This window comes from Terrapene carolina, unplaced genomic scaffold (assembly GCF_002925995.2).
Source record: "Terrapene carolina triunguis isolate 2854851 unplaced genomic scaffold, T_m_triunguis-2.0 Scaffold751, whole genome shotgun sequence".
NCBI classification, from domain to species: domain Eukaryota; kingdom Metazoa; phylum Chordata; order Testudines; family Emydidae; genus Terrapene; species Terrapene triunguis.
The window spans coordinates 2,603,751-2,631,560 of NW_020665102.1; the positions used below are offsets into that span (position 1 = coordinate 2,603,751).

Sequence of the window (27,810 nt, forward strand, 5' to 3'; positions counted from 1 at the left end):
CCCCCCCCTTTCCTCAAATCCCTGAGAAGGTCTCTGTTCCCCTCCCCCGATTGTGCCCCATTTTCTCTCCACTTCGCCAATGTCCAGTTCAAATCTCAGGTTTCGGTTGTTTCCCCCCATTTTTACCTGCAGTGATTTGTCCTTGTTTAGGTGGGAAATGGTTCCCCTGAGTGATTTCTGAACTGGGAAGAGGGTTAATGGGCAGAGGCTGGGAGAGCCCTGAAACAGGGACACCTCTGGGCTGGGCTGGGGTGGCCACTCTCTGCTGATAACAGGGCATGGAAAGGCCCCGGAAGGGGGGAGCAAGCATCCCCCATGGAGACTGCCCAGCCACAGGTTGCCCAGTCCCAGCTACTTCCCCTCCCCCACCCTGCCCAACCCAGCAGCCCCCCCCCCACCTACTGCTAGTCACATTCCCAGACCCCACAGCCAGCCCCTACCCACAGCCAGTGACCTTCTGACTCCAGCCCCACTCCTTTCCCCTGTGAAAGCGACATCACCCAGGGCTCCCTCCTGGCCATGTGAATGTAAGGCAAGAAGAATCCATCCCATTCTATTGTTGATTCAATATCTCTGTATAATCCCTTCAAATTTCCCATCTTCTCTCTTGAACGGTTGAATGGTGACATAAAATCTCCCCACATGTTGGTGCTTATCCCTTATATTGGCAAATATTTAGTTTGTGCCCTATCTTCTCCTCGGTTCTGAAATACTGATATCAAATTCTTGAAAATCTTCCCGCTTTTCTCCCCAGGTGTCTGACTAAGATCAGGGCTCTTATCATACTGTGCATGACTCAGGCCTTACCTGAGATCAGATACCCCAGTGTGCCAGGCACTGCACAAACCCTGACCGAGTTTGGGGCACTGGTTGTGCCAGGAACTGCACAGACGCCTACAGAGAACAGGGACTTTGTTGTGCAGGGCTCTGCACAGACACTGACCAAGATCAGGGTCCCCATTGTGACAGGTGCTGAACAGGCACCAAGGGTATCTCTACCCTGCCATGAAGAACCCATAGCTGGCCCATGCCAGCTGATTCAGGCTCACAGGGCTCAGGCAAAGGGGCTGTTTAATTGCAGTGTAGATGTCTGGGCTCGGGCTGGAGCAAGGCTCTAGGACCCTGCAAGGTGGAAGGGTGCCAGACCTTGGGCTGCAGCCAATGCCGGAACATCGATACCACAATTAAACAGCCCTGGAGCCTGAGCCGTGTGAGCCCAAGTGAGCGGGCACGGGCCAGCCACCGGTGTCTAACTGCAGTGTAGACATGCCCACTGTGACAGAGAGTCCTTGCTCCAAAAAGCTCAGAGGCTAAATAGGCAAATGGTGGGAGGCGACTCTCCATTTTACAGATGGGGAAACTGAAGCTCAAAGAGCTGAAGTAATTTGCTCAAGTTTGCATGAAGAATTTGGGGCAAAACTGGAAACTGAACCCAGATTGTTTGAATTCTTGCCTCTCCCCTTAATCCCAAGCCAAGCTTGTGAGTGTACAGCGTTGTTTTGGTCTGAGTGTTTGCATTGCATTGGCTTCCAAGGGAGGTTGTGGAATTTCCTTCACTGGAGGTCTTTAAGATCAGGTTAGAGGTACACCAGTCTGGGAATGTCTAGGGATACTTGGTCCTGACTCATCACAGGAGGCTTGAGTAGACGACCTCTCAAGATCCCTTCCATGCCTACATTGAAATAATTCTCTTTTGTGCTGTGTCCTGTTCTATGCTGAGCTTTTTTGCATGGTGCCATTTGGAACTGTGATTGCACCATGTTGTGTTGCATAGTTTTATGGTGCATTGTTTTGCCTCAGCGTGTTTGGTGCCTGTGTTGTGTTGGTTTGAGATGAGCTCTTTTTCATTGTGTAATATTGTCCTAGGATGTATTAGTTAGCATTGTGTTGTTTTCTTTTCCTTTGTATTGTCATTTTACGCTGTGGTGTTTTTTTTTTTTTTTTTGAATTGCCTGACATGTTGTGGTGGGTTTTATTCTGTATGTTGTGTTTTATACGTATATATTTCATAGCATCATAGAAATGTAGTGTTGGACAGGACCTCAAGATGTTATCAAGTCCAGCTCTCTCTACTGATGCAGGACCAAGTATATGTAGATTGTCTCCAACAGAGGTTTGTCCTACCTGTTCTTGAAAACTTCCAGGGAAAGATACTCCACAGCCACCCTTATAAGACTATTCCAGAGCTGAACCACCTTAGCTCTAGTGACACCCACACAGATTTTAGTGGTGAGCAGCTCTGGAGAGAGAGGAGACCCCAGTGAATGCGCAGCTGGGTAAAGAGACTAAATTTGGGAGGCGAAATATTGACGTGTCCAAGGTCACTCAGGCGATCCGTGACAGAGCTAGAAATAGATCCCAGTTCTAGTGCCACCGTACTGCTGTTTTGGGTACTCAAGGTCTCTGCCGCACTGGTGCAAACCCTTAGTATAGACAGAATTTACACTGGTGCACTATATCCCAGTTTGAAGGCTTGCAGGGGGATTGGGGGGGGGGGGGTATGACAGTGACCTCTCTGAGGCCTGGGGCTGGCTTAACAGTGCAGCTGGTAATGGAGGGGCAGCAGTGAGTGCTGGAGGTATGAGCCAGGAGCACAGCCCCACAGGACTGGACACTGACTTCTCCTGACCCAGGACACAGACCCCCAGCTGTGTGCAGGGACTGCAGCTGAGCTGCCCTGCCAAGACAGCCTGTACATCCATAGACAAACCACCTCTTCCTGCAGTCTAAGACAATGGGGTCTGGGGACCTTTCCAAGCTGCGGGTGACGGGGCTCTGGCGTTACCGGGGTCTGTTCCTGGCTCTGTCACTGACCTGCTTGGTGACATTGGGGAAGTCACAGCCTTTCTATCTTGGATTGGATCTCTTTGGGGCAAGGACTGTCCCTCTCTGTCTGTGCAGTGCCCAGCACAATGGGGGTGCTGATCTCAGTCAGGTTCTCTGCCATGCTCTGCACTATGGGGCTCTGATCCCCATTAGTGTCTGTGCAACAAAAAGCACAGTTTATAGACTCACAGAAGTACTAACCCTTTCCTGTGTCTACTGGAAATACCTCGCCTGATGCATCCTACGACTGCATTAACCTATTTCACGGCCACATCACATTGGCAGCTCATAATTATCCTGTGATCAACCAATACACCTAGGTCTTTCTCCTCCTCTGTCACTTCCAACTGATAATTCCCCAGCTCATTGCAAAAATTCTTGTCGTTAGTCCCTAAGTGCATAATTTTGCAGTATTAATTTTTATCCCATTTCTATTACTCTAGCTTTCAAGGTCATGCAGATCTTCTTGTATGATTTTTCCTGTCCTCCTCCATAGTGACAATCCCTCCCAGCGTTGTGTCCCACTCCCACTTTTTGTGCCAAGGTCACTAATTAAAATGTTGAATAAGATTGGTCCCAAGACCAATCTGAGGAACTCCACTAGTAACCTCCCTCCAGCCTGACAACTCACCCTTCAGTATGACCCCCTTGTAGACTCCCCTTTAACCAATTCTTTATTGACCTTTCAGTTCTCATATTAATCCCCATCTTCTCCAATTTAACGAATAGTTTCCCATGTGAAACTGTATCAAATGCCTGTATCAAATACCAGGTTTCTCTGGCACAATCTACCTTTTTTAACACCATGTTTTTTTTTATTTATAGTGCTGAAGGCTGGAAGGAACTGTTAGCAATAGGCTGAGAATGGCTATGTGGAGGTGGGGAGGGGATGGGAGGTTGGAGGTGTGTCTGGGATTTTGTTTTGTAGGAGTTCATGTCTCTGCTCCCTTTGGCCGTGGTGCATTCTGTACCAAAGCAGCATGTCAGCAGAGCAGACACACACACCATAGCTCCATCTGGAACACGCAGCTTTCACTGCTAGATGGGATAGGCGATTTTTCAGTAGCCCAGCTTGATATGCCTGGCTGGGGTGGATTCAGTTGGACGGGGGTCTGGGGCTCTGATAGTTTGGGATGTTCCTTTTTGCATAGTCAGTTCTTTCCCTTTATTGTTTTGCCCCCACCTATGCCCGATGTCACTCTCTTCTTAACTTGCTTTGGTTATTTCAGTTCCATTTTTTAAATGGGATCTAATAATTGCAAAGGTGAATGAAAGATGAAACAAACAGAACTATTTGAATTTTGGCACATAGCTGGTAGTGAAGGTCTGCTGTAATTACCTGGTTACCTATAGCATTTTCTGGTGGGGGTGGATAAAGCAATGTCAAAGAGACAAAAGTGCTTTTTAGGGCAAAAGGGCTCGTCAGGTGTTTGGTCTCTAAGGAACATGTCACCGGCCAGGGCTTGCGGCCTTTCAGGAGTGGTGCGCTGGATTGTATTTAGGAATCTCAAAATAGAAGACTGCTGGTTCACAATATCCAATGAAATCTTGCAAACAATTATACAAATATACCCTAATGCTATTAAAACAACACGGTGTTAATACTGATTCAAAACTGAAATTAAAATTACAAGATAAATGCATGAGAAATGAACTGACACCTAATTACCATTTCTTAATGCCTAAAATTTTGACACTCGCTCACACCATCTTTTTTTTTCAAAGTGCTGCACAGCACACCGTCAAGTTAATTAATGAAAGCACACCGATTATTGACTGCTTTGTGTTGCATAAGCATCTGATTAAGAACCTAATTAAAACTGTACCACTGTAAGTGGAAATGCATCAACCCAGTTTAGCTCCAAGTTGTTTAGATGTGAATGAAAAGTTTCTAAATTAAATACATGGCAGAATGGTTAATGGGGAAAATATACTGAAGTGCCTCTACCCAGTCCTGTTGACTTCTTCTCCCAACCCCCCAATAAGTTCTCGCCTGTTGGTCAACTCGGCTCCCAGTCCCACATCAGCTGTGCCCTCTCCCAGCCTAACCCATTTCTACTGCAATTCTTCACCCCCCTCATCAAGGCACGGGGCTGGCGCTGCAGCCCCTAAGGTACCTGCGTTAATCACTGTCTCTCATACTGGGGCTATTTACATTTCAGGGAACGATTTATCAGAGTTTACTGACTCTGGGAGGTGGGAGAGAGGAGAGGCTGGGAGGGAGTTTGCTCCCCACATTCTGTAGGGCCATGTTCAACTCTGGTAGCCTCCATGTTACCTCATCCTCCACCCTCCCCCAGGTGTCTCTGCTCATGTGTCAGTGTCGTCTTCTGATCATAATGCCACTGGCCTCAGCAGAGCTCCCAGACAGCAGCTACATCACGATGGGGTTACGGTACTGAGAGTCAAATACATCACAGGGAGGGTGTAATTGTCCTGAAATGAAACATTACAGTCCAGGAAGTGAAAGAATTCAAGTACATCATTACTTAAAATTACGCTTGAAAGGATTGGATTTTTATGAATAAATTGCAGTAAATGTTGATTTCACTGTACACACACACACACACAGATGAAAAAATATTTATATAGGTAATATACAGAAATGCTTCTGGAGAAAGTCGAGTTTGATTTAAGGATATTTACACTGTATATTTTGCGTGTGACATTGACAATTTCTCTTTGAACAGTTATATGATTTGGCTTTTGGAATCTCAACATTTACTGTAATTAAATAATTGTTGTCCGACGACCCCCATAACTTCCCACAGCTCTGATCGTTGAAATTATAAACATTGAAAAAAGGGCTTAAAAATAAATATCGATATCATCTATTGAAATTAAAAGAAAGAAATAGACAAAATGAATTTTGCCAAACCCACTTAACAGCAATCTCAATATGCTAGGGGATGGAAATTCACAGCTAAGGCACCCAACCTTAATTCTGCCGTGTAGTGACACCAGGCAATTGCCATAGGGCTACGAATTAGGCATTTTAGTGTATAAAGTTCCAGATTAGATCATACCAATTTGTAAAGACACATGAGATCTTTCCCTCAGGATATCACCTTCACTAGTTTTTTTTTATTTTTCTATTGGTTATTCCCAGAAGTCAATAGATAAATAACATTCTATCTGTTATGAAGTGTGTATAATTTTGCACTAGGGGCCAGGTCCTTGGAGAGACGGAACCTTGGTTTCATTTTAACTTCTCCATGCTCAGCATCTTCTGAAATTTGGTTCAAAGTATTTACATGTTTCCCTGGCCTGTTCTTAAGTGCTGCTTTAGAAAGTGGGGAAGGGCAGGAACTGACTGCAGGATCAATAGCTGAGTCCCTTAGATATTTATAGCTCATCGGAAGAAGGACGGGGATTGGTGGGTGTCTGGGGATTTAATAATAAACACACAAATATCATTGTTCTTAGTGAATTTTCATCTTCTAATTCCCATAACCCACTAATTATCCCTGGCTGTCCCTGGGAGTCTGGGGAAGGAGTACTAATAAACTCCTGTGGCCAGTGTGGAACCTAAGGCACAAGGATCTTTCAGTGGCTGGCTCAAAGTCACCCAGAATGAAATTCACTTCACAGGATAAACCCCTAGTTGCTGGGATCTGCAGAGGGGTGGGGAGGTGACTTCCATTCCCCATTCTTGAGCATGGACCCCCCTCTAATTCTCACCCCGATCTCATACACTACCCCAACCTTCCCCTGCAGTGATGGACCCACTTGATGCTTCCAAAGCCATCTGCCATAGGACCTGGAGGGGACAGAGGCCCAGCTCCAGAAATACTACTCGTGCCCATAGCCCCCATGTTGTGCTAGAGTTGCCCTGACTTTCCACTCTGCAGATCGGTCTAGCTGTACCTAGCCCGTGCACCCACCACACACAAACTTTGCACCCACCACACATCCCAGGATCAGGAAAGACCATCTGGGGCTGGCTGCAGTCTCCCTTTGCTGCTGTGAGAGGAATGGGGTGGTCCCTCATATAGGACACAAACATACCCAGGGGCAGAAGGGAAATGTAGTTTCTTCCAGGGGATTGAAAATGTTTGATTTAGAGTCCTGAGCTCTGTCTTCCTATTTCTCCTTCTGCCACTTTCAGATCTCTTGGAGAGACAAGGTAGGTGAGTTAATTTCTTTTAGAACCAATTAAAAATACCTCTCTTTAATATCTTGGGACCAACATAGCTACAACAACTCTTTTCCCTTTGTACCCACTCTCACCCTCCCTCAGCTGAGACTGTCCTCTGTGATGGGAGTTCAGTCCTGTAACTGGACTGGGTGTTCCCAGCACTGACGGGAGTGAAAGCCTGTGTGCATTAATGACAGCAGCAACTCTGGGACTCGACACATAGGAAGAAGAGATGGGAGTGAGCAGGTTATGTTTGTGCCTGGTGTGAGTTACTCATGTGGGAATTCTGTGCCACTGCGTACGCACAGAATTCACGTCCAGTGCAGAATTTTTTTTTATTTTTTTTTTGCATGAAGAAAATAAATTCTGCCCGAGAAGTGCTGCAGTTCTGCCTTTCACCCACCCTGTCGCACCAGAACAGCCAACAGCCAGCTGGGTTGATCTTGGTGGGAAATTGTTACCCCGAGCTATACCCCAGATAGGAAGAGAGTTAGTGGGTGCAGCTTGGAAGAGTCCTGAGACATGGCTGCCTCTGGGGGTGGGGAGAGGGTGGTCATTGTGTACTCACAAGAGAGTGTGGAAAAGGGCACAGGAGGAGCAAGTGTCCCCTATGGAGACTGCCCAGCCTCAGGTTATCCAGTCCCAGACGCTTCTTCCCCCAAACCTCTTCACCCCTCCAACCATCAGTTGCCAGTCTTCCCTCGCTGCTCCCCCTTCCTGACTGGCAGAGAGCCTCTAAGCCAGTAGTGTGTCAGGGCTCAACCCTCTGGCTGAGTCCTTGGGGCACTTTCTTCCTCTCTCGGGGTACCATGCCACAGGGGCCCCACAAATCTACATTGCTTAGGCTTTGGCTTCAGCCTCGGGTGGTGGGGCTCAGGGCCCTGGACTTCAGCCCCATGCGCTGGACTTCAGCTTTCTGCTCTGGGCCTCAGCGAGTCTAATGCTGGCCTTGCTTGGCGGCCCCCCTGAAACCTGCTAGTGGCCCCCCAGCGGGCCCCAGACCTCTGGTTGAGAACCACTGCCTTACACCACGAATCACAGCAATGTTCAAGTTACTGCCGGTCATAGAATATCAGGATTGGAAAGGACCTCAGGAGGTCATCTAGTCCAACCCCCTGCTCAAAGCAGGACCAATCCTCAACTAAATCATCCCAGCCAGAGGGGAGGGATAGCTCAGTAATTTGAGCATTGGCCTGCTAAACCCAGGGTTGTGAGTTCAATCCTTGAGGGGGCCATTTAGGGATCTGGGGCAAAAATCTGTCTGGGGATTGGTCCTGCTTTGAACAGTGGGTTGGACAAGATGACCACCTGAGGTCCCTTCCAACCCTGATATTCTATGATTTGTCAAGCCTGACCTTGTCCCAAAGGGCCAGTCACTTACTTAGGTCAATTGAATCTTAGATCTCACAACAAAGACAATGCTTGTAGCCAGTCCTGTAATAACCTGTATTTAGACTTATTTAAAAGGAAATGAGAGTTGTTTACAGAGTTAAAGCAGGTAATTATATAGATGCAGTCAAGTTACAGTCTTAAATTTCAAAAGGTAATAGAAGTTTCTATAATAGCAAGCTCTATATCTTCTTTTGGACTAACCCAGGCTAATCAGCGGGGGATCTCTTGCTTATGCCTAGAAACTTTGCCCCCCAGAGGCCAAGCAGCATACAGATAATCAGTTTGTTCTGTATGGGGTTTTTGTCCCCTTCCTGCCATGTGATCTGAACTGCAAACTCAGCTAATGGGAAGTCAAGAGCATAACAACAATCTTTTGTCTTCTTTAACATCCCATAATAGTCTATCTGGTGTTGATGGACCTTTCCTGCCAGGCAGGATGTAATGCATTCTGTTGCCAATCAGCACTTCACATAGGTAAAGTCTCTCTCCTGTCTGGTGATTTACATAGCTACAGAGGCTCACAATGCAACTAGTCAGATATTAACCCAGGCAGCAACTCACGAGCATTCAATGAAGTCTAAACACATTCTTATAATCCTAATACCTGTTTTAACAATACTAACACAGGTGAGTCAGACTGATTCTAGCTATGTGTTTGTCCATATTCAATTAAGACATGGGGGCTTTTGCAAGAGCTAACACCTCATCTGCCAGTGTCACAGGCAGGATGGGCAGGGATGGTGTCTCTAGCCTCTGTTTGCCAGAAGCTGGGAATGGGTGACAGGGGATGGATCACTTTATGATTACCTGTTATGTTCTTTCCCTCTGAAGCACCTGGCATTGGCCACTGAGCTAGATGGACCATTGGTCTGACGCAGTGGGCCCTTCTTATTTGCACAGTGTCTATGAGGCATATCTACTCATTTGGACTCATTGAGGAGGCACAGAAAGAAACAAGGTGTGGTGAGGCAAGAAGGTCCAGTCTCAGAGCCCCCACGTTCACGCTTGTCAAAAGCTAAAACTAGGCCCAGCCCTTGAAAAGGGGCACTCCCAGGACAGACTGTATAAAGGCTGGAGCATCAAACAACTTAGTAAACCTGAGACAGCTGCCTTGTGGACAATGACAGGGAGAATCCCCAAAGTGACTCCTTTGATTCTGCTCTTCTCTGGCCTTTGGTTCATAGAATCATAGAACTGGAAGGGACCTTGAGAGGTCATCTAGTCCAGTCCCCTGCACTCAAGGCAGGACTAAGTATTATCTTAGACAATCGCTGACAGGTGTCTGTCCAGCCTGCTCTTAAAAATCCCCAATGATGGAGATTCCACAACCTCCCTAAGCAATTTATTCCAGTGCTTAACCACTCTGACAGGAAGTTTTTTCCCTAATCTCCATCCTAAACTGCCCTTGCTGCAATTTAAGCTCATTGCTTCTTATCCTATCCTCAAAGGTTAAGAAGAACAATTTTTCTCCCGCATCTTTGTAACAACCTTTTATATACTTGAGAACTGTGATCATGTCCCTTCTCAGGCTTCTCTTCTCCAGACTAAACAAACCCAATTTTTTCAATCTTCCCTCATAGGTCATGTTTTCTAGACCTTTAATCATTTTTGTTGCTGTTCTCTGGATGTTCTCCAATTTGTCCACATCTTTCCTGAAATGTGGCACCCACAACTGGACACAGTACTTCAGTTGAGGACTAATCCTATTTACTTCAGACCTTTTCTCCAGTTTGTCCAGATCATTTTGAATTTTAATCCTATCCTCCAAAGCACTTGCAACCCCTCCCAGCTTGGTATCCTCCGCAAACTTGATAAGTGTAACAGAGACTGTTACTGGGAGGGTTTCACCATTTCTCAGAGGGTTACACCGTGATGGGAGGGGGCTAGGCCTCTACTGGAAGAAGGTCACTCTGTGCTTCACAGTGTGACAGAACCTAGAATGTCCATTAGCAGGGAAAAATCCTGGGGGGAATCGACATGTGGAATGGACGAAAGTCCCATCTGAATTTTCTCACATTGCCCTTCTCATCCTGTCAGGCTACAGAATAACGTCCACATTTTGCTCCAGATCATCCGATCCTCCCAGGGGGAAGGAAATGGCTGCAATGGCGCTGGCTCAGGTAAGAGATAATCACGGAACTGGTGGTGGGCTCTGCTTGGATGGAGAGGAGCAGTAAAGGCATAGGAAGGTGGTAGCTGCTACAGGTGGTGGGAGGCAGGAAATAACATGATGTGACAAACCTGCTGAGACTTGTGTAATCTAGGGTGTGATGGGTTGTCACCCCCAGGGGGCAGTCTGGGGGGCTTCTGGGAACCACTGTGCCCTCTAACCCTCAAGCTGGGCTGGCTCTTCTCACACTGCTTTGCTGGAGATTCAGTCAGCCTCTCCAGGCCCTGTTATCACCCAACACGACAGCAGGTGGCACCATACACCCAACTAAGCTACCTGGGTGCTTTACCTGAGCCACTCAAGGACAGATAGAAGACAACAGGCAATTTCCCAGCTCCCCAACCTTGCACACTTGCTGTAGTATAAATTCAGAATTATACCATCTTATAGTGCACTGGGATCTCCATAATGTAATCTCATTAATATAATTTGCCTTCCCCTCGATATGGGAAAGATATGCACAACAAGCTTGTGCTAACCAAGCTGAGATTTTCCCCGGACACTTCACTCAAATTACTTTACACTGGTTAAGATAAAGCATAAAACAAGTTTATTAACTGCAGAAAGATAGATTTTAAGTTATTATTGTTAGAAGAAAAAAGGAGCAGGTTGACCCGGAGGCGAATATGAGTACAGGCTTCTTTATTGCGATACTGTTCCCCTCGACCCAATTGTTGAGTAAGCACTGGATTAGTTACATCACGCTCCTTTTATCTAAGTTAGTATGTACACGCCTACATCCATTACAACACCCCCAAAACCCTTATTAAGTAATAGAAACACCCATACTGTTAGTATACCCACCTCATCTATTATTCACAGGATTACGCATGTCATACAGACATTTTTACCTTGAAAATACAGTTCTTTGCATTAATGTGTTGCTACAAATTTCCCTAATCAGCAGTTCTCAGGGGAGGGCGGAAGGGGCCATAAGCCAGGGCTTGTTTATGTAGCTGCGAAAGGAAGGGAGGGGGAGATAACATTTCTTTTACTTTCTTTCACACAAAGGACATTCATTCCAACAACTAGATTTCTCATGCATTGATCCTTATCAATTCTTACAAGCAACAGAGAATGGAAAAATATGGCAACTTATTTATTAAGCAAAGAATTACTTCATAGAATCATAGAATATCAGGGTTGGAAGGACTAGGAGGTCATCTAGTCCAACCCCCTGCTCGAAGCAGGACCACTTCCCAACTAAATCATCCCAGCCAGGGCTTTGTCAAGCCTGACCTTAAAAACCTCTAAGGAAGGAGATTCCACCACCTCCCTAGGTAACCCATTCCAGTGCTTCACCACCCTCCTAGTGAAAAAGTTTTTCCTAATATCCAACCTAAATCTCCCCCACTGCAACTTGAGACCATTACTCCTTGTTCTGTCATCTGGTACCACTGAGAACAGTCTAGATCCATCTTCTTTGGAACCCCCTTTCAGGTAGTTGAAAGCTGCTATCAAATCCCCCCCTCATTCTTCTCTTCTGCAGACTAAACAATCCCAGTTCCCTCAGCCTCTCCTCATAAGTCATGTGCTCCAGTCCCCTAATCATTTTTGTTGCCCTCCGCTGGACTCTTTCCAATTTTTCCACATCCTTCTTGTAGTGTGGTGCCCAAAACTGGACACAGTACTCCAGATGAGGCCTCACCAATGTCGAATAGAGGGGAATGATCACGTCCCTTGATCTGCTGGCAATGCCCCTACTTATACAGCCCAAAATGCCGTTAGGCTTCTTGGCAACAAGGGCACACTGTTGACTCATATCCAGCTTCTCGTCCACTCTAACCCCTAGGTCCTTTTCTGCAGAACTGCTTCCTAGCCATTCGATCCCTAGTCTGTAACAGTGAATGGGATTCTTCCATCCTAAGTGCAGGACTCTGCACTTGTCCTTGTTGAACCTCATCAGGTTTCTTTTTGCCCAATCCTCTAATTTGTCTAGGTCCCTCTGTATCCTATCCCTACCCTCCAGCGTATCTACCACTCCTCCCAGTTTAGTGTCATCTGCAAACTTGCTGAGAGTGCAGTCCATGCCATCCTCCAGATCATTAATGAAGATATTGAACAAAACCGGCCCCAGGACTGACCCTTGGGGCACTCTGCTTGATACTGGCTGCCAACTAGACATGGAGCCATTGATCACTACCCGTTGAGCCTGACGATCTAGCCAGCTTTCTATCCACTTTATAGTCCATTCATCCAGCCCATACTTTAACTTGCTGGCAAGAATACTGTGGGAGACCGTATCAAAAGCTTTGCTAAAGTCAAGGAATAACAGATCCACTGCTTTCCCCTCATCCACAGACCCAGTTATCTCCTCATAGAAGGCAATTAGGTTAGTCAGGCATGACTTGCCCTTGGTGAATCCATGCTGACTGTTCCTGATCACTTTCCTTGCCTCTGCCTTTGTCCCCTAATGCGATGTCAGCACATTAGCAGCTTCTCAGCTCTTTTACTTAACCCTAACATATGCCAACAATTATAAGTGATAGCAAACAGATCAAAGCAGATTACTTAGCAAATAACCAAAAACTCAAACTCAACCTAACATACTAGATGGATAGAATTTGAATTAGCAATTTCTCACCCTGACTGATGGTAAAAGCAGTCCACCAAGTTTCCATACACAAGCTAGAAATCCCTTTACCGTGGGACCAGCACTTCCCCCCAGTTCAGTTTTTGTTCCTTAGGTGTTTCCAGGAGTTCTCTTGTGTGGGGAATGAGGCCAAGAGATGATGTCACACCCCACCTTATGTAGTTTTTCCACATGGCGGGAACCCTTTCTTCCAAACTCAGTTCCCAGTTCAATTTGTGGAAAAATAGAGGTAACAAAATGGAGTTCAGTGTCATGTGGTCTGGTCACATGCCCTAGCATGCACTGCTGAGTCATAGTAGCCATGACTCATAGGCTGGCTGAAACCTTCACAGGAAGGCTAAGCTCTTCTACGGTCCATTGTCTTTGTTGATGAGCCATCAGCACTGTCTGGCTTCTTCATTGTTGTACCTGAAAGGCTAGTTGTGGGTGTTACCCAGAGTAAAAACATTTGAAATACAGATACATAGTCAATATCCATAACTTCAGATACAAACATGATCTATGCACACAAATAGGATAATCCTATTCAGCAAATCATAACTTTTCCAATGATACCGCACATGAGGCATCTTGCACATAATGCATCATAATTATGACCTAATCCTATTATAATCATACCACTATACTGAATATGGGGTGTAGTGCCATATAGAGCCTAATTTCAAGGCACAGGAGTTGGGAATGGAACTTCCCCTCTTTGTGGAACAGGAAATAGCTCTCCAACAAGGGCTGGGAAAACTTCCCAGACTCCCAGTGCTGGAGCCTGAATCTATTGACACTTCATTAGTTCCCACCACTCCCAATCTTTGTGGCAACTGCAAACTTTCAGTGATGATTTTATATTCTCTTCTAGGTCATTGATAAGAATGTGAAATAGCACAGGGCCAAGATCCAATCCTTGCGGGAACCCGCTAGAAATAAATCCATTCGACCATGGTTCCCCATTTACAATCCCAGTTTTTAATCTATTTAATGTATGCCGTGTTTATTTTGTATCATTCTAGTTTTCTAGTCAAAATATTGTGCTGAACCAAGTCATATACCTTACCGAAGTCTAGGTATATTACATCAGTACTATTAGCTGCAATCAAACTTTTCATCTCCTCCAATAAGGATATCCAGTTAGTTTGATAGTGTTACCGAAATATCGGGTCCACCTAGCTGAGAGCCAATAACAGCCAGACAGGGATAAGGAAGAGTTGCTTTATTCTGCAGAAGAAAAGAGAGCTTTGCACCTTGGTACAAAAACTCTGTTTTACACACATTTTACAGATCCTTTATACACATTCAGACAAAGGTCCTTGCAGTGTTAACACTTGATTGGTGGTTGTCAGACCCGTGCTTTTGCTATCTGGTCAGTGAAAACCGGCTTGGGACCAGCTCCAACTACCTTAAGGCCTTGAAGGGAAAACAGTTGAAAAGTTCAGGCTACTGTGTACTTGAAGTGTTTGCTTCCCTCTAATGGCCACTCGTTGACATAAAGGCTGCTCTGTTAAGGGGGGGTCATTAGTAACTTTCACAGTCCCCCCTTCGGGCCTGACAAATTTAAAAATTGTCAGGCCCGTTACGCAATTTGCGATCAAGCTGGAGGGACAGATACTGGGTTTTCTTATGGACAGCAGAGCTTTTGATTATAGTATTACATAGGCACATTGTATTATTGTCCAAATAACACATAGAAAAAAAAGAAAGAAAAGAATCCATTTAACAATTGTTTGAAAGAGCCCCGTAAACCATGACCCAAGGTCTGGAACGAGGTCCTTAAAACTAAAGGTGTGATTAAGAGATACAGCACGGAAAACAACAGCAGCATTCTTAATGGCTTGTAAATCCTGCTTAATTAAGCCGGAATGATTAACACAGAAACAACATTTTTTTCCGATGCGAGCACAAGCCCTCCCCCCTCCCCCCCAATTGGTTTATATGCTTGGAAGGAGCATTGAGAATGTTTGCACTTCCACCCAGAAAGTTTTCAAGTATGTCTTCATGGCCACAGATCAGATGGTACTCCTGATGTGTTTGTAAGGGCAGTGGGCCAAGCCTGATGCTCTAGATCATTCCGAATGGCCATTAGCTGGTCATTCAGGAAATCCTGAATTTCTGAACATGCTAGATCCCACTGCAATGCCTTCCCAGCCTTAGTGATATTCAATACCATTTTTGTTAGCAACTTTTGGGTTATAGAACTAAGGGCGGAGATAACATGTAACTCATCAATTTCAGCCTGTACCTGGGTTAGCTGTGCCCCAATTTCTCATCATGTTTTGGTTTTTAAAAATATTCCAAACTGCTGCTGCACTATTGGCCCCATCCCATAGGGATTTGGTTAAGTCACTTTTCTTTCTAGAGGAAATAACCCAAGCCCTCTGTTGTGCTAATTTAATGGCAGCCCCCTGTGAGCAATTTGGGTATGTAGAGGTGATCTGGAAACTGGATAAGGGTAATGAAAATTTAACAGTCCCTAGTGTAAGAACATAAGAACATAAGAAAGGCCATACCGGGTCAGACCAAAGGTCCATCTAGCCCAGTATCCTGTCTACCGACAGTGGCCAATGCCAGGTGCCCCAGAGGGAGTGAACCTAACAGGCAATGATCAAGTGATCTCTCTCCTGCCATCCATCTCCACCCTCTGACAGACAGAGGCTAGGGACACCATTCCTTACCCGTCCTGGCTAATAGCCATTAATGGACTTAACCACCATGAATTTATCCAGTTCTCTTTTAAACTCTGTTATAGTCCTAGCCTTCACAACCTCCTCAGGTAAGGAGTTCCACAAGTTGACTGTGCGCTGCGTGAGGAAGAACTTCCTTTTATTTGTTTTAAACCTGCTGCCTATTAATTTCATTTGATGACCCCTAGTTCTTGTATTATGGGAATAAGTAAATAACTTTTCCTTATCCACTTTCTCCACATCACTCATGATTTTATATACCTCTATCATATCCCCCCTTAGTCTCCTCTTTTCCAAGCTGAAGAGTCCTAGCCTCTTTAATCTCTCCTCATATGGGACCCGTTCCAAACCCTTAATCATTTTAGTTGCCCTTTTCTGAACCTTTTCTAGTGCCAGTATATCTTTTTTTTTGAGATGAGGAGACCACATCTGTACGCAGTATTCGAGATGAGGGCGTACAATCGATTTATATAAGGGCAATAATATATTCTCTGTCTTATTCTCTATCCCCTTTTTAATGATTCCTAACATCCTGTTTGCTTTTTTGACCGCCTCTGCACACTGCATGGACATTTTCAGAGAACTATCCACGATGACTCCAAGATCTTTTTCCTGACTTATTGTAGCTAAATTAGCCCCCATCATATTGTATGTATAGTTGGGGTTATTTTTTCCAATGTGCATTACTTTACATTTATCCACATTAAATTTCATTTGCCATTTTGTTGCCCAATCACTTAGTTTTGTGAGATCTTTTTGAAGTTTTTCACAGTCTGCTTTGGACTTAACTATCTTTAGCAGTTTAGTATCATCTGCAAACTTTGCCACCTCACTGTTTACCCCTTTCTCCAGATCATTTATGAATAAGTTGAATAGGATTGGTCCTAGGACTGACCCTTGGGGAACACCACTAGTTACCCCTCTCCATTCTGAGAATTTACCATTTATTCCTACCCTTTGTTCCCTGTTTTTTAACCAGTTCTCAATCCATGAAAGGACCTTCCCTTTTATCCCATGGCAGTGTAGTGTTAATTACAGTTCATTGATATCCTAATACATTTCTTTTTGGTGTAGTACTATACCACATTCCCAAGCATGGGTCCCACAAGTTTCTTCCTGCCAGTGTATAATTCTTTGTTTTTTTACCAGGGTTAGTTTTTAATGTTTTTTGTAGGCAGGAATTCCTGGACTTTGGTGGTTTTAATGAAGCAAGTGTTTCTTCTTCTCTTTTCCTGAAACAGTCATGGTTCAGCATTATACAGGGGAGAGGTTACTAGCACATTACCCTGTAATGGTTTTGTGTTTTTTTTTAAAAATTCAAAGGCACAGTAGGTCTGTTAGTGGACAAGGGAGAGGTTACTAGCACTTCACCTTGTCTTTTTTTCCTTTTTCCTGCTGTCCAGAAGGCACAGCAGAGCTAGAAGGAGAAATAGGCTTATTAGTCGGAGAGCCCTCCCGAGGTGGAGGGGTCTTTTTACAGTGAGAAGCATGGGTCCAGGTAGGCAGTTAATGTATGCCGTGTTTATTTTGTATCATTCTAGTTTTCTAGTCAAAATATTGTGCTGAACCAAGTCATATACCTTACCGAAGTCTAGGTATATTACATCAGTACTATTAGCTGCAATCAAACTTTTCATCTCCTCCAATAAGGATATCCAGTTAGTTTGATAGGATCTATTTTCTCTAAACCTTTGTTCATGGGTACTAATTATATTATCCTCCTTTAATTCTTTATTAATGAAATCCAGTATTGGCTGCTCCATTATCTTGTCCAGTATTGATGTCAGACTGACACTCTTGTAATTAGCTGGGTCATCTCTTTTACACTTCTTTTTAAATATTGGGACTGCATTAGCTTTATTCCAGTCTTCTGGAATTTCTCCAGTGTTCCAAGTTCTAATTAAAATAAACATTAACAGTCCACCACGCTCCTCCACCAAGTCTTTTAAAACTCTTGGATACAAGTTATCTGGACCCACTGATTAAACATGTCTAACTTTAATAGCTGCTGTTTAACGTCCTTGTGAGTTCTTGTTGGAATGGAAAGAGTGTCGTCGTCAACATCTTATGATATGAGTACAACATCTGTTTTTCTCCAAATCCAGGAGAGAAATATTTATTGAACACTTTACCTCTTCTGCATTATTTTTGATAATTCTGCCATTTCCGTCTAGTAATTTACCACTACCATTGTTAGGATTAATTTTGTACTTAATATACTTCCTTCTTATTGTCATTGATTGGTCATTGATTTCTGATAGCCAATTTTCTACAATTCTGACCTTCTCACTTATATTCTTTACTATTGAATTCCCCTTTCTTCCATATATTTTATTTGGAGTGTGTTGGGATTCCTACCAGGGAGCCACCAGCAGGGTCCAGAGACAGCCCCATCTCCTATATAAGCTCTGGCTAGTAGGTATGTGATAAATGTGAAGACCCTGCCTCCGTCTGTCAGCTGGGAGACACAAACGTTCTCTCTTTCTACCCTCTGATGCCTCTTGGCTGCTCTAAGCAAGGTGGGGTGGGACTCTGCTAACATGTGCCTCCAGGAGCTTCCTTTACCTAGTGCTACTGTTCCGTGAATAGTGGGGTTGTGAGTGGGGCAGCAGGTACTGAGTGTTGGACTCTTGCTCTTTCAGGGGCCGGTGACTTTCGAGGAGGTGGCTGTGTATTTCACCAGGGAAGAGGGGGCTCTGCTGGACCCCACTCAGAGAGCCCTCTACAGGGATGTCATGAAGGAGAACTATGAGACGGTGGTCTTTCTGGGTAAGGAGTCCTGTCCCCTCAGTTATTAGAAGCTGTGGGGTCTCTAAAGAACCTGAGTAGTAATTACTTTATATCTTTATTCATCATACAAGTTTTGACAAGTTTCCTCTCCCCCATTTTTTTTCCTTATCTCCCACCCGCCAGAATAATTTTTGGACATGTGCCTTTTTGGTGCCGTCAGTCATTTTAAAATTGCATTTAATGTATCCTTATTGGATACATTAATAACTAGAGCTTTCATGCTTTTTCCTCATTTTAAGAGGAAAATATGCCACCTGTAGAATTCTAAATTGAGTAAATAGGTCGATGACTGACGCATGGCTTGTGTGACTGTCAGATGAGCTCATCTTTTGAGAGGAGAGCACATAATGTTGCCATTCAGGACCCCACTGGTGAAAGGAGAACAGAGCCGTAGAAGGGGGGGAGTAGATAATTCTGGGGTGCCAGGACATGGGGAAGGTGTGTGCAGGGTTAGAGCTAAGAAGCAGCAGGGATGGAGGAGGTAGTGAGAGACGAGGAGGGAACACAAGAAGCCCCAAGGTGCCAGGAGGTGGTGACAGCTGAGAGTAATGGGAAGAAGGGGAGGGGAGTGTGGAGGAAGGGCACCCAGGAAGTGGGCTGGGTAGGTCAGTGGGAAGGACGAGAAGTTTTGGGATCTACAGTTGTGGGGGATCCCAGACATTTAACCCTGAATCCCTACCCAAGTCTTGTTGCTTTAGAGCCTACGCTCCAGTTTTATTTCTTTTGTTTCACTTCTTTTTACATTTCCCCCCCCCAAAAAATATTACTATTTTAACTCTTAACCTCCCTCTCTCGCTCATTACGCCCCTCCCCATATAACCTCCCCATCTCTATGCACAGTGACCCTGGCCACCGTTCCTGAGTCCTTGCTGCATTCTTCCCTCCCATAGCAGGGCCACTACCTAGGCACAAATGGGCACTTTTTACAGCTCTAAGATTACATATTGGGGTACAACTTGCCCTTGTACATGGCTACTCAAAGTTAATTGAGAAGATGGAATTTGGTGAAACACACAAACTTGATTTAATACAGACAGTTATAATTGAAATCATAGACAAAGATCAATAGACATAATGATTAGACTAAGATAAATATAGTAAAGAGGGTCTTGCCTTATGCATACTTATAAGTTATGGACACCTTTGGAAACAAAGGTCAAGGGGCAAGGGAGACTATCAGAATGGAGGTCCTGCTTCACTTTACTTGGGGACCTGACAAAATGAAAAAATGGTAACTAGGAGAGGTATTTTATCCATTTCCTTATGGTAATAGGATGGCTATATACCATATCTGCTCCTTTACTCTGATTAAAATAATGTCAATAGCTGCTCCAACCCATATGTGGCCTTTGGGAAGTCCATAATTAAGCACCAAGCATTAATACTCATGATTTACATCACTTATTTATTAATTCCAATATATGAATGTGGTCCAGCTGCTGAGATACTGCATAGCAACCTAATTGCTATAGCCCGCCCCAAATTTACTTCCTTTCAGAATCCTGTGGCGTATTGCACCTATTGTGGTTCCTCATTAGTCTCTCAAAATCAGGGTGCAAAATATCTGATCTGGGATTCTCTCCTTAGTCCGATTCAGGTAAATCCCAGACTTCAGTATAACTACTCCCACAAAGCCTCCACCTAATATAAAGCCCTTAACTGTAGCAAGCTTAATAACCCATTTACTTACGTTCACCTCCTTCCCCTCCATGCATGTTCCAAACTAATAAGCAATACTCTGATAATGACATTTTACCCACAAGACATGTGACTAGGTCATAGATCATGAAATCAGGTCAGGGTCAACAGGAGTGAGAGTTTGGAGAGAGTCTTGCGCCCCCCCCCACCCCACCCCCATCTGCAGAAGCCACAAGCCGTCTTCCCTCCAAGCTCCTTGGATCTTTGAGCCTGTCCCTCCTGAAGTTGCGTGGCCCAGTTCTTGTTTCTTACCTTCTCCTTTTCCGGAAGAGTTAGAGGCTGTTGCTCCTGAATTTTAGTGTTCCAGCCTTCTCCGCACACTGGGAGAGTTTAATTCTCCCTCCCATTACACCTGAGTCACTAGATTTCCTAATTCCCCAAAATGTGCTTTTGCGGTGTCACAGTTCTGGGGTAGCTAAGCCTTTGACCTGCCTCCACGGTCTGCTCAAGGAATGCCCTGTCAGGTATCAGGCCTCTAGCCAGCCCCTCTCTATGGGTAGGGACCCACATGCCTCTCGTTTTTTACTAGAGTTTGAGGATTGCAGCTTGTCCTGCACTGTGTTCATTGGACTAACGTCCAGTTCCTGTGCTTTGCTTTCTCTCCAAGGGCTGTGACCAGTGTGTGTGTGATAGAGGTGGGAATTTTGGAGATACTTGTATGATGCCAATACACACCTCAGTTTCCCTCTGTGATTGGTATTGCTATGATTATAAAGAGCAGGAGACATGAGGTATTTTGTCACGGAGCTGTCATTGGGTGATATGAATGGGTCATTAAGGACTGGCTGGGACCAACCTACATCAATGGAATACATGAGAGAGACAAGGGAATAATTCTCACCTATCCATGGGAGGATCTCAGCTTTGCTGAGTGAAGCATACATGGACTCGTTATGTTTTTGGGAGCAGGAAGAATTGGGTTCGCAGACGCAGGGAGCTCTACCGGAGTGAAGACAAATGGACAGGCAAAGTGAAAGGAAACCAAACTGTTTTTAACAGCAGCATGACTCAAGAGCATTGGCCAATATGGACTATAGTGTCTTCTTTGCTTCTCTGTCCTAATCTAAAGACTTTCTAATGCTGTGTTTCAGTTGACTAATAAACCCTGCTATGTTTTAACAGTCTGCCCAGTGTCACAGCAAAAACTTGCTGAGGTGCACTGAAGCATGAATGAGGAACAGTCTCTGAACAGGAGTGTAGTTCAGCTGGACCTGCTGGCAGAGCTCACAGGTTGAAATAGGAGTGTTGAAGCCAGAGGCTCAGTCTCAGGTGCTGAAGCTACATGGCCTATCCTTGTGGAAGAGTGGGACCCCTTGGGGGTCTAGCGCACTCAAGGGGCACCTCCCAAGGACTGTTTAAAAGCCAGGGCATTGTACGGATGCTATGTATCGATGACAGTGTGCCAGAGGTTAAGCCTTATGGGAAAAAGATATAAAACAAGAAAAGGATCTAAATGTGTATTTACCATCGCCCCCGCAACAGTCCTCGTGGGAATCCCTCATCAGTTCCAAAGTGTATTAAAACCTTCCTCTAAGGTTTACCTCTTGGTTATCAGGTCATGTCAGTTTTGTTAAAGGGCTTTCCCTTCACCCTCCCACTTCCCTGGTTCTTGTCACGCAGACCGCAAGCAACAAAAGACCAGAAGTCCGAAGGGAAGATAATGTGATGTTTATTGGGGTCATTTCCAAGCAAGCATATTCCAAAGTCCGTTACACCAGTCGGGCTTATCGCTATACGCCCAGAGAGTCTGTTCCCCAGTGTTCCGTTCCCAGCTCTGAGGCCGCGGAGCGTATGCCCTGCGTCCCCCTTCACAGCTCTGATGCCGCAGAGCGTTGCCTGTGTCCCTGTTCCCATTCCCCCCATTAATAAACCTGATTCCAATTTCCTTTCCCCCTCCTGTTGGACCCCAGTTTATATAGTCATATTCTCAGCTATACCTTAACCAATCATTTTACTGAAATTTAACTAACCATTCCTAACATATTGTACCATAATTCTCTAACCAATTATATCCTACTACCCTAATTAACTTACACCTAGCAAAATTAATTATACAGCAGGCGGAAACAATTAGAGAACCAGACAAATTAACAATAGAAAAGTGGTGGCCATAAAGATAAAACAATACAGAAATGAGGGTACCACAACCATTGATAAGTGTCTGTCTTGTCTATTCAGATTGTAAATTGTTTAGGGCATGGGCCATCTACTATTCTGTGTTTGTACTTCTCCTAGCACAATGGGAACCCACTGTTAGTTGGTCCTTAGGCACTAAGGTAATGAATATGATTCATAATAATAATAACTCTCCTGGCACTTTGAGCAAAAGAAGTTGGCCTTGGGATGTTACTGCTTAAAAATGAGCTGGGCTTAAAGTCATGGAATATTCTTTGTGACAAGTATCCCACAAATTCCACTGACCTCCCTTGTTTTCTTTGCCTTGAGCAGGGTTACCAGTTTCCAAACCTGATGTGATCTTGCAGCTGGAACAAGGAGAAGAGCCGTGGGTCCAAGACCTCTACGGCTCTGAGAAAAAAGTGCTCCTGAGAGCTGCCTGCACAGGTGAGGAATTGGTTAAAGCAACTCAAAAACTGTCCATGAATACAGGAAACATTTGGGATGCCCTACAAAGACCTTGTGAGCTCTCCAAGTTCAGGATTGTTCCCTGCAGATGTGGAATCATTAGGCAGATGTCACTCCTGGTTTCCCACCTATCCTGACTGAAAACTGGCAGCAGATCCCTCCCTGATCTCGCTTTCCCTTGAGTGTTCTGGTGAGATGCGGACTAAAACTGATCCCTTCCTCTCTCCTCTGGGGAAGGGTTTGGGGAAAGTCAGCTCCTGATAGGTTTGATCTCTCCCACACATATTTTGGTTTGTTCATCCCTTTTTCCATTCCTGTCTCTGAGATTTCCTTTCTCCCCGGCACAGAGAGTGACCTATGTCTGGATTCTCTCCTTCTCCCATCAGGTGTTGGGATGGTGAGTGAGAATGAGGAGAATCCCCAGCGGGAAGATGCTGAGCAAGTAGAACCACATGGGACGTTATCAGGAAGATCCAAAGGGAATGTTTCTGGGAGTTGTGAACTCTCAGAAAAAGCAAAAGCCTGTGAGACTCAGCAGAGGCCAGAGGAAAACTTAAATAGCCACTCTGACCTTATTACACATGAGAGAATCAACTTGGAAGAGACACGCTACACATGCCACGAGTATGGGAAAAGCTTCAATGGGAGCTCAGACCTTTTCACATATCACGGAATCCACAAAGGAGAGAGACCCTACATGTGCTCTGAGTGTGGGAAATGCTTCAATCGGAGCTCACACCTTATCTCACATCAGACAGTCCACACGGGTGAGAAACCTTATGAATGCTCTGAGTGCGGGAAACGCTTCAATCGGAGCTCATACCTTAACACACACAGGAGAATCCACACGGGTGAGAAACCTTATGGATGCTGTGAGTGTGGGAAAGGCTTCAGTTGGAGCTATGCCCTTATCGCACATCGGAGAATCCACACAGGAGAGACGCCCTACACATGCTCTGAGTGTGGGAAAAGCTTTAATCGGAACTCACAGCTTATCACACATCGTAGAATCCACACAGGAGAGAAACCCTACACGTGCTCTGAATGCGGGAAATGCTTCAGTCGGACATCAGCCCTTATCACACATCGGAGAATCCACACGGGAGAGACTCCCTACACATGCTCTGAATGTGGGAAAAGCTTCAATCAGAGCTCAAACCTTATCACACATCGGAGAATCCACACCGGAGAGATGCCCTACACATGCTCTGAGTGCGGGAAAAGCTTCAAACAGAGCTCTAGCCTGAGCAGACATCAGAGAATCCACACAGGAGAGAGACCCTACACATGCTCTGAGTGCGGAAAAAACTTCATTGAGCGCTCAGACCTTGTCAGACATCGTAGAATCCACAGTGGAGAGAGACTTTGCATATGGGAAAAGCTTCAATCAGAGGTCATTCCCTATTAGACATCAGAAAATCCAAATGGGAGCAAACTGTAAGAAATGCCTTGATTAGGGCTGGCCAAAGATTTGTTTTTTTTTTTTTAAAAATCACATTTGCTAATTCCAATATAGTGATCTTTGCACCATCTTCACCGAGTTCTCTCAGCTCCCCCAGATGAGTTGCCTGCTTCAGCCTTTTGCAGCTCACCTTCTTTGGGGTCAGTCCTCTGATCTTTTCTATCAACTCCTTTCCTTTTGAGTCGTAGGAGTGTGTGTCCCTACAGCCAGGAATGTTCATCAGCTCCAGGTGGGAGAGAGAGGGTTGATCCCAACAAGCTACACTGAGGCAAAAACTACCTGTGCCTTATATCCACCAGGACTGTACATGGCGTTGGCTGCTCAAGTTAGTGATCTTGGTGTAAAAAGACAATTATAGTTGTAGAGCAGATGCAGCCCAGGTGCAGTGGTTGGCATTAGCTTTCCCCTTGACCTGACCTAAACTCCATGACTTTTCCTAGTCTAAACAAACCCTGAGCATCACGGTTATACTGTTTCCCCCAGTTCAAAGCAATTGTTAGTCATCAAGTTCCCCCTTGGGGAACAAATTGTTTCATTCCCAGTTGCTCTGATGTTGCTTCAGGTTGTGCTGGAGAGCAGATATTTTTATTACCCTTTTCCTCACTTAAAATATATTGAACTATAACAAAGAGCAAGAGCAGGAACAGGGCAGGGATAGGGAAAAATGTCATTTCACCGGCTGTAACAACAGAAGAAGATAGGGTAAGTCAGAGGGATTCCCTTATTCCCCATCACCATCCCAACCCCCCTGTTGTTCAGTTGGTTACGTCAATATTTTTTCTAAAGGGCTGGGAAGAGGATTCCTTAGTAAATGACATGTAAAATACCCATGCATTGGGCTCCCAAAGCAGTTGTGCCTCAGGCCCTGCAGGAGGTCGCTCCTGAAGATATCTCCTTCCTAATCAGTTGCATGTTGCCTATTATTTGGGAAATGCAATCCCTTTCTGGATAGAGATGGGAAAAATGGAAGTGACGTTTCTGTTCAGCTCACCCCTGGGAGATGCTGCAAATGTGTACAAAATGGAATCTGTGGTGAATGTGGTATAGCTGCAGAAAGATAACCATTTTTAATAGATACCTGACATTTATTGTCTTACCGGGATTCTAAACCGCACCTGATTTTAGTCCCTAATTTAAATCTGTGCCACCAGATTAAAGAAATAAAAAGACATATTTGGGGGAGTTATACTTCACTATCACTACTGATATGTTGTGTGGTTGGTGAAAAATTTTACTCCAGAGACTTGGAGTAATTTTATACTTAAGGTCAAAGTTTTGATAAGGACTCAGGTAGAAGTTGCAGGTACAAAAGCCCTGGCTGGGATGATTTAATTGGGAATTGGTCCTGCTTTGAGCAGGGGGTTGGACTAGATGACCTCCTGAGGTCCCTTCCAACCCTGATATTCTATGATTCTATGGTTGATTTTCACCCCAGATATGGAAGCTATGGTGACCTGTGGCCCAGGTAAACTATTTTTAGAACACTGCTCCCTAGTTAAGTGGCATTGATCACAGTCCTAAAAGATGCCATGATTAAATTGGGAACAACTGTCTTTTACCATTTGGATCCAAAGTTAGATGAAGCACAGAGAGAAACAGCTGATTCCTTCAGAGCCATTCCATGCCTATGGGTCCCAATCTGGCTGCCTTGTTGAACAAGAAGCACTTCCATGCTGGACAAATGATGGTAGCCAATGAGGGATGTTAGAAGCAGGAGCAGGCTGACCCAGAGGCGAATTTGAGTAGATGGGCTTCTTTATTGCGGTACTTGTTCCCCTGGACCCAATTGTCCAGTAAGCACTGAATTAGTTACAGCATGCTCTTTTTTTTTTTTTTTTTTTTTTTTAAGGTTAGTATGTACACGCCTACATTCATTACAACACCCCAAAAACCCTTATTAAGTAATAGAAACACCCGCTGTTAGTAAACCCACCTCTGTCTATTACTCATAGCATTACACATACTTTTACCTTGAAAATACATTTCTTTGCAACAATTTGTTGCCATAAATCTTTCTCTTCAGCAGTTCCCAGGCGAGGGAGGAAGAGGCTGTGAACAGTTCTCAAGGGAGGCGGGGGAAGGGGCCCTAAACCCAGGCTGGTTCATATAACTGGGAAAGGGAGGGAGGGGAAGATAACGTTCCTTTTACTTTCTTCTACACAAAGGGCATTTTTCTGCAGCTGCATCTTTATTAATCTTTATGAGCAACAGAGAAGGGAAGAATCTGGCAACTTGCAAATTTTTCAGTATTTCTTTGTTTAAAATGTAAGTTATATACTAGAAACGAAACTATTGCCTACATATGCCTTTGTCCACTAATACCATGTCAGCACATTAGCAGCTTATTGTTATACTTAACCCTAAAATATCCCAACAAGGGAATGTATCAGATTCCAAGTTCAGACTGCAGGATACATGAATGCTGAGTCCTGACTCTGTGGTTTCGTGTCTGAGGCCTGGTCTACACTAGGCTTTTATGTCGACTTTAGCGCCGTTATATCGAATTAACCCTGCACCCGTCCACACCAGGAAGCCATTTAGTTCGACATAAAGCTCTCTTTAAATCGATTTCTGTCATCCTCCCCAACGAGAGGATTAGCGCTAAATTCGACATGGCCATATCGAATTAGGCTAGGTGTGGATGGAAATCGACGGTAATAGCTCCGGGAGCTATCCCACAGTGCACCACTCTGTTGACGCTCTGGACAGCAGTCCGAGCTCGGATGCTCTGGCCAGCCACACCCCCGGGAAAATTTGAATTCATTTTCATTTTCCTGTCTGGGCAGTTTGAATCTCAGTTCCTCTTTGGACATCGAGGGGAGCTCAGCAGCAGTGGCAACTATGCAGAGCTCTCCAGCAGAGATGGCCGTGCAATGTAATAGAAAGAGGGCCCCAGCATGGACTGATCGGGAAGTCTTGGATCTCAGCGCAGTGTGGGGCGATGAGTCCGTGCTTTCAGAGCTGCGCTCCAAAAGAAGGAATGCTAAGATCTACGAGAAGATCTCCAAAGCCATGGCAGAGAGAGGCTACAGCCGGGATGCAACGCAGTGCCGCGTGAAAATCAAGGAGCTGAGACAAGGCTACCAAAAAACCAAAGAGGCTAACGGACGCTCCGGATCCCAGCCCCACACATCCCGTTTCTACGAGGCACTGCATTCCATCCTGGGAGCGGCCGCCACCACTACCCCACCCCTGACCGTGGACTCCGAGGATGGGATCATGTCCGCGGCCGGTTCCTCGTCGGACATGACAGCGGACGGGGAAGATGAAGAAGGAGATGAGGAGGACGAGGCAGTCGACAGCGCTGGCACCGCTGAGTTCCCCGACAGCCAGGAGCTCTTCATCACCCTTACCGAGATCCCGTACCAACCGTCCCCATCCCTTACCCCGGACACAGAATCAGGGGAAGGATCAAGCAGTAAGTGCTGTAAACATGTAAACATTTATTTAAAACAGAACGGTAATATTTATACTATTAACAATGTA

The 27,810-nt window shown here is 45.0% G+C and overlaps 1 pseudogene; it reads left to right on the forward strand.

Annotated features, from left to right (window-relative positions):
• The first annotated feature begins 18,526 nt into the window (after positions 1-18,526).
• Positions 18,527-24,956, forward strand: LOC112118101 (annotated as a pseudogene).
• The last annotated feature ends 2,854 nt before the right edge of the window (positions 24,957-27,810 follow it).